The sequence below is a fragment of the Podarcis liolepis genome (genome assembly GCF_965112155.1).
Source record: "Podarcis liolepis genome assembly, chromosome: 2".
NCBI classification, from domain to species: Eukaryota; Metazoa; Chordata; class Lepidosauria; order Squamata; family Lacertidae; genus Podarcis; species Podarcis liolepis.
The window spans coordinates 127,985,259-127,992,786 of NC_139555.1; the positions used below are offsets into that span (position 1 = coordinate 127,985,259).

The 7,528-nt window shown below is 47.8% G+C and overlaps 2 protein-coding genes across 2 annotated transcripts in view; both read right to left on the reverse strand.

The window, feature by feature from the left end:
• The window catches only part of LOC310701520 (uncharacterized protein), a 236,561-nt gene that overhangs the window by 204,349 nt on the left and 24,684 nt on the right, over window positions 1-7,528 (reverse strand). The window lies entirely within an intron of this gene.
• The window catches only part of LOC310701885 (uncharacterized protein), a 211,640-nt gene that overhangs the window by 169,137 nt on the left and 34,975 nt on the right, over window positions 1-7,528 (reverse strand). The window lies entirely within an intron of this gene.

Sequence of the window (7,528 nt, forward strand, 5' to 3'; positions counted from 1 at the left end):
GCAGCTGCTCTTAGCAGCAACCTTATCTATACAGAGATAACACACTTTCTCTCTAACACTCAGTCTTTCTTTGATGTGAGGCTGGAGCGGAATAAGTAGTGAGCAGAAACCGCCCCCCTCCTCTCTGGAGAATCAGCAGAGAACATCAGCAGATTCTTGGAATGGGAGGGGTGAAATCTCCTCAAGCATATCTTTGAGAGTTTGGTAAAGGCACTTCACAAGGGACATAATAATGGGAGGGGGCTGTTCAGCAGCAAACACACAATTAGGATGCATGATTGAAAATTTCAAGAAAGCCTTCTCCAGGGAATATGGTGTCAAACTGACCTCAGAGACCCTGAGGACACACTGTGAACTAAACTGGCCAAACCAGGTTCTTAAATGGCCATCAGAAGGCAGTTTTGATGTAGAATTGTGCAGGCAGGTGTGGGCCTCAGTGACTAGAGACCCGGGAGGCCACCCAGACCAATTCCCCTACATCGACCAGTGGTACGATGCGTGCATAAAGAATCCTCCATGGATGAAGAAATGCAAGGGAGCAGCCTGCCAGATACTGGCAGTGAAACAGGAGGCCCGGAGAAATGTAGATAAGCCTAAACCTCCAGTGCCTAAAAAGGTAAAGGTACCCCTGCCCGTATGGGCCAGTCTTGACAGACTCTAGGGTTGTGCGCTCATCTCACTCTAGAGGCTGGGAGCCAGCGCTGTCCGCAGACACTTCTGGGTCACGTGGCCAGTGTGACAAAGCTGCTCTGTCGAGCCAGCGCAGCACACGGAAACGCCGTTTACCTTTCCGCTAGTAAGCGGTCCCTATTTATCTACTTGCACCCGGGGGTGCTTTCGAACTGCTAGGTTGGCAGGCGCTGGGACCAAGCAGCGGGAGCGCACCCCGCCGCGGGGATTCGAACCGCCGACCATGCGATCGGCAAGTCCTAGGCGCTGAGGTTTTACCCACAGCGCCACCCGCGTCCAGTGCCTACTAAGATAATAAATGAAGACCCTCCAGAGGAATATTTTATCTTCCCACCTCCTTATGCTCTATCACCAAGAAACTTGTCTCTACCACCAGCTCCACTGCCCAGGAACCAGCTTCCACCACCAGTTCTACAACCTGGAACCTTACCAGCACCAGCCCTACCTTTTCCTCAGGCTGGCCCATTGCAAGAAGAAACCAAAGCCCCTCCAGATCTAGAGACTCTAGGTGCTGTAGGAGGGAGAGCGGCCGGAGGAATAGGTCCCACCCCAACAATGGAAAATCTGATTGTGGACTTTACCGAGATGCCCAGGGCAAGAAGCTACTGCTATTTGCTGGTTTTTGTGGATACGTTAACAGGATGGGTCGAAGCGTATCCCACGAGGACTGAAACAGCTCGAGAAGTTGTTAAGCGCCTCTTAATGGAAATCATCCCACGATTTGCGCTGCCAAGAAGTATCGGCAGTGACAATGGGCCAGCTTTTATCGCCTTGTTTTTTTAAAAAAGTTTTTTTTATTGGTTTTACAAAGTTTTTTAAAACAAACAAACACATAGAAAGACATACAAACACGTATTGTTTCATAACGTTTTTTCCATAAACCTCTCTTTTATCGCCTTAGTGGTACAGGGAGTGTGCCAGGCCGTGCAGATACAATGGAAACTGCACGCTGCTTACCGCCCCCAGAGCTCCAGAAAGACAGAAAGGATGAACAGAACTCTTAAAACACAGTTGGCCAAATTGTGCCAAGAAACTCCTTTGCCTGGGATCGGATGTGGTATTGGATCCCAGGATCTGGGTAGTTGAATGGCCTTTTAATCGCCATCACAGTAGGACTAATATTATTGGTAATTCTGAACTGTTAGAACTCAATACTAAGAATTTATCTAGAATGTATAATTTGTTGCTGAAATGGAGTACACAGGATGAAACAGTTAAATCGGCCATGATTAAGTGGGCACAGGATGTGGGACATAACATTATGTCAGCTGACTGGGATTGGTTATGGAACACCGGTATTAAATTTACGGCATGTAATGCCTTAAAGGAAAACATTATGAAAATGGTTTATAGGTGGTACATGACCCCAGTCAAGCTGGCAAAAATTTATCATTTGCCCGATAACAAATGTTGGAAATGTAAAGAGACTGAAGGTACCTTCTACCACCTTTGGTGGACATGCCCGAAGATTAAGGCCTTCTGGGAAATGATCTATAATGAAATGAAAAAGGTACTCAAATGTACTTTCCCTAAAAAACCAGAGGCCTTCCTCTTGGGCATCGTCGGCCAATTGGTGTCAAAGAAGGATAGAACTTTTTTTATGTACGCCACAACAGCAGCAAGAATACTTATCGCAAAGTATTGGAAGACACAAGATCTACCCACTCTGGAAGAATGGCAGATGAAAGTGATGGACTATATGACATTGGCCGAGATGACAGGCAGAATCCGTGACCAACGAAAAGAGACGGTGGAAGAAGAATGGAGGAAATTTAAAAGCTATCTTAAGGACTACTATAAACTTAATGAATGTTAAAAGGTTATGGTTTTCAGAAACAAAGGGGTACAGTGCTACAAGGTTAGAATATAAAGAGGACTAAGATGACAGAGGTTGGAAAGTAACAATTGGGAGTTGCTGTGAGACTATGGACATTGGGATGCAGAAAGGGGGGGTATGGGGAAGTCCAAGAAAAGAAGTTTATGAAAATATGTTTGAAACTATACGTGTATGTTTGTCTTTTTAAGTGTATGTGCGTTCTTTAAAAACTTTGTAAAACCAATAAAAAATTTTATAAAAAAAAAAAAATATTATTGGTAATTCTGTGTGTCGCTCCTTGTTGCATATCCCTGATCAGGGAAATGGTGGCCCAAAGTATTAAGATTCTCACTGACACATAGTGGCCATATATCGAGCCTTACCGCCCATCCCAGAAGGAGAGGACCATACTTATGCCAGACTAATCCATGAAATCCCTTTGGAAGAGACAGTGCTATATACCGGAGTTCAACATGAGAGTCAAACTGTTTTTTACACGTTTCGTTATTTAATTGTTTGAAACATTTTAATCCCTTTATTTTGGTGGTAATAAACCCTTCAAAATCCGAGACATGAACTTGGGGCATTCCCTCTGGGTAGGAAACACCCCATGAGCACCCCTCAGAAAATGGGGTGTGTGCCCCCTTCAGGATCCACCAGAAAGAGGGGTGAGGGGGCAGCTGGCAAGGTCAGTCTCGGTGCCACCCCCACCTGCTTCCTACCTGCTGCTCAGGGTGGTCTGCACTGCAGGGGGCTCCTCTCTCAGATCCAGCTCTCAAGAAGAAGAAGAGGAAGAAGAGTTTGGATTTAATATCCCGCCTTTCACTCCCTTTCAGGAGTCTCCAAGCGGCTCACATTCTCCTTTCCCTTCCTCCCCCACAACAAACACTCTGTGAGCTGAGTGGGGCTGAGAGACTTCAGAGAAGTGTGACTGGCCCAAGGTCACCCAGCAGCTGCAGGTGGAGGAGCGGGGAAGCGAACCCGGTTACCCAGATTACGTGACTACCGCTCTTAACCACTACACCACACTGTCTCAAACTGAACCAGCTTCAATCACCCTGATGGGATGACCTTCATCTCAAGAAGGACGAGGGGAGTTACTTCTGCGTGCCATTTAAAGGAGGGGTTTTTGATGCCACTTTCCATGGCATCCTCTGGACTGACTTAGTGGGATGTTGCTGCTGGGGGACATTCCTGACATCTGGGTTGTGACCTCCATCTGAAAGGATCAGGCAGGGTCCCGTGAAGACTTTAAATATTATTATTATTATTTTAGGCTCTCAGGAACTGGGTTCCTGCTCAGCCGTGCATCCTCCCCCCCCCCTTGGTGAGATCATGTCACAAAGGGGAGGGAGCTTCTTGCGCAGGTGTGGGGGGGATGCATATGAAGTTAGGAGAGAATATATTCATTTGATACTGTATTATTCTTCCTTACTCATGGAAGCTGTCGATTACCTGGTTTCAGCTTTTTCATGAAGCAAACCAGGATGCCCTTTGCACAGAATGGATCCTTCCTGGTATTTCCCCCCTTTATTTCCCTCTTAATTATAACAACACAAAACAGTCTTCCTAAAATATAAATAAAGTTTACTCACAGTTAGTTCACATTCAGGCTTTGGTTGCAGTTACGGGAAGTTACTTTGGTTGCAGGAAGGCGACGGCTGCTCTGAGGGAAACAGCTTTTCCCGCCTTTTCCCCACTTCCCGCCTTTCGAAACCTGACCTTCCCCTCAGTTTTAGGCGCCAAGGAGGCCGATTCCTGGCAGACCAGGCAGCAGTTTCCCTGGGCTCCCTCGTTTATCGGAGGATTTCTTCTCATTCGCCCTGATTTCTCTTCACATCTGTCAGGGTTGCTTCCAGATCCTAGCTCACAGAGGATCACGCTAGCCAGCGATCATTAAGTAAAGTCTTTATTGAGTTACAGTTTCCATTCTCAAGCTGCTGCGTGCAACTCTACGTCTTATGTCTAGATCGGCGAAGCTCCGTCTGAGTCTCCGCCCCTTGTGCACCAACTTAATATCCTAGCCCTGCTCCACCTTTTCCGCCTGACTGTTCTCCTCTGGGTCCCTCTGCCCCCCGGGGTCTCCTCCCTCCGGGACTCCTCCGACGCCGACCCCCCGGACCCTTCTGTCTCCTTGCGCCGGGCTTTAGGACCTGGCTCCCTCTCCGGGCTGCCTACTGCATCACTTTCCTGTGCATTTGAACTTGGCGCGCGCGCCCAACCTTCCACTTTCCGTCTGACCATTTCTTCGCTCCCCGATGGAGGTGTGGCCACTCCTGACTCATGCCCTCCCTCCTGTTGTGAGCTGCCAGCGCTTGATCCCTGGCGCCCTTCCTCCTCCCTGCTCTCTGGCGGTGACGCTGGTCCCGATCTCCAACTGCTCCCCTCTGAGTCCCCTCTGGCTCTATCTTCCTGGGGTGTCCCCCTAGGCTCCCCCCTTGCCCTGGCCACTGGTGCTCCTTCCTGTGAATCTTCTGATTCACTGGAAAGACTCGGAGATCTCGGGTCGTCGTCATCACTCATCTTTTCTTCTGCCTCCTCCCCCTCGCTCTCTGTTTCCTCCCTTGCCCTTGCCTCTGCTCCTGAACCCCTGACAACATCTCTTGCTTTTGGAGCTTCTATCTGCTCCTTTAGAAAGGCCTGCCCCTCCCCCCCGCGACTGCTTCCTCCTTCCCCAAAGACGAAGCAGCGCCTGGACGCAAAGGAAGAGCAGAGCTGCAGACCTCCTGGAAACTCGCCCCCTCCCTGGCTTGGCAGAGAGAAATGGGGGGCAGGACTCCTGACTTGGGGGTCTCCCTCCTGCATGCATGAGCTGACCAGCCCCCACCTCCCATGCATCCTTGGGACCCCCTTTCTGCCCAGTCCACACAGAGATGGAGCTACAGTGAGGGGGGAAAGTTCAGCTCGTTACATACAGTGAAGATACCAGGTAGCCTGACATCTGGCTGGTTGATAGGGGATCAAATACTTGTTTCACTCATAATGCACATCAATCTCTGACTGTTGTCTCCTGGGTTTCAGGGGGTTTTCATGTTGTTATTCTGTCTCTCACAGCTACAATAAACCTACCATTACAATAAAGGTAAAGGGACCCCTGACCATTAGGTCCAGTCATGGCCGACTCTGGGGTTGCGGCGCTCATCTTGCTTTACTGGCCGAGGGAGCCGGCGTACAGCTTCCGGGTCATGTGGCCAGCATGACTAATCCGCTTCTGGCGAACCAGAGCAGCGCACGGAAACGCTGTTTACCTTCCCGCTGGAGTGGTACATATTTATCTACTTGCAGTTTGACGTGCTTTCGAACTGCTAGGTTGGCAGGAGCAGGGACTGAGCAACGGGAGCTCACCCCGTCATTGCGGGGATTCAAAACGCCAACCTTCTGATCAGCAAGTCCTAGGCTTTGTGGTTTAACCCACAGCGCCACCCGCATCCCTACCATTACAATTATGGACTGGTAATTTCTTTGTGAGAGGGCAAACAGGCAAATTTAGTAGGGGATCAAATACTTCCCCCCCCTCACTGTAACTGCTCCAGCCCCTGGAGCGGCACACATGCTGTGCACCCAGAAGTGGGGCGTGCTGCCCACGGGGGCAGTGCAGCAAGTATCCCAGGGGGGCACCACCCACAGCGAGCATCCTAGGGGGGCAATATCACACACACCCTCGGGGATGACCACACACCCTGCACCCCCCTTCTTCTGCCAGTGAGTGCAACTCAGTGCACAAGAGAAGATTCACCATGTCCCAAAGGCCCCTCAGAGGCAGCAAAGCCACACACCCTTCCCTTGCTGGAAAGAACTAGGGATGGAGGGAGGGGGTTTTGCTCTGGAAGACCATGCCCCCCACCACTAGTTCCTGCCCTCTCTGGAAATCCAGATCTTATAATACAAATAGAACAGAGGGAACATATGTGGCCTCAGGGGTGAAATTTACATTTTGTTACGATCTCAAAGAGAATTTTTATTAAATGGTGTATCGCTCGGATTTAACTCCTGGAAAACTTTTCAGAATGAAATTTTTTAAACAGGACAGGAAAGTCGGTTTCCAGGTGGAAAAATCAAAATTAGAAACTGAACTGTTAGAACCCAACACTAAGAATTTATCTAGAATGTACAACTTGTTGTTGAAATGGAATACACAGGATGAAACAGTTAAATCGGCAATGATTAAGTGGGCTCAGGATGTTGGACACAATATTATGTCAGCTGACTGGGAAGGGTTATGGAACACCGGTATAAAATTTACGGCATGTAATGCCTTAAAGGAAAACATTATGAAAATGGTATACAGGTGGTACATGACCCCAGTCAAGCTGGCAAAAATCTATCATTTGCCCGATAACAAATGTTGGAAGTGTAAAGAGACTGAAGGTACCTTTTGTCACCTTTGGTGGACATGCCCGAAGATTAAGGCCTTCTGGGAAACGATCTATAATGAAATGAAAAAGGTACTTAAATGTACCTTTCCTAAAAAACCAGAGGCCTTTCTCTTGGGCATTGTCGGCCAACTGGTGACAAAGAAAGATAGAGCTTTTTTCATGTATGCCACATCAGCAGCAAGAATACTCATCGCAAAGTATTGGAAGACACAAGATTTACCCACTTTGGAAGAATGGCAGATGAAAGTGATGGACTATATGACACTGGCCGAGATGACAGGTAGAATCCGTGATCAACGAAAAGAGACGGTGGAAGAAGAATGGAGAAAATTTAAAAGCTACCTTAAGGACTACTATAAACTTAATGAATGCTAAAATGTCGTGGTTTTCAGAGACAAAGGGGTACAGGGATATAAGGTTAGACTATAAAAGAGGACTAAGATGATTGAGATTGGAAAGTAACAATTGGGAGTTGCTAGTTGAACTACGGACATTGGGATGCAGAGAGGGGGGGTATGGGGAAGTCCAAGAAAAGAGGTTTATGAAAATATGTTTGAAACTATACGTGTATGTTTGTCATTTTTAATGTTTGTTTGTTTTTCTTAAAAATGTTGTAAAACCAATAAAAATTTTATAAAAAAAAAAA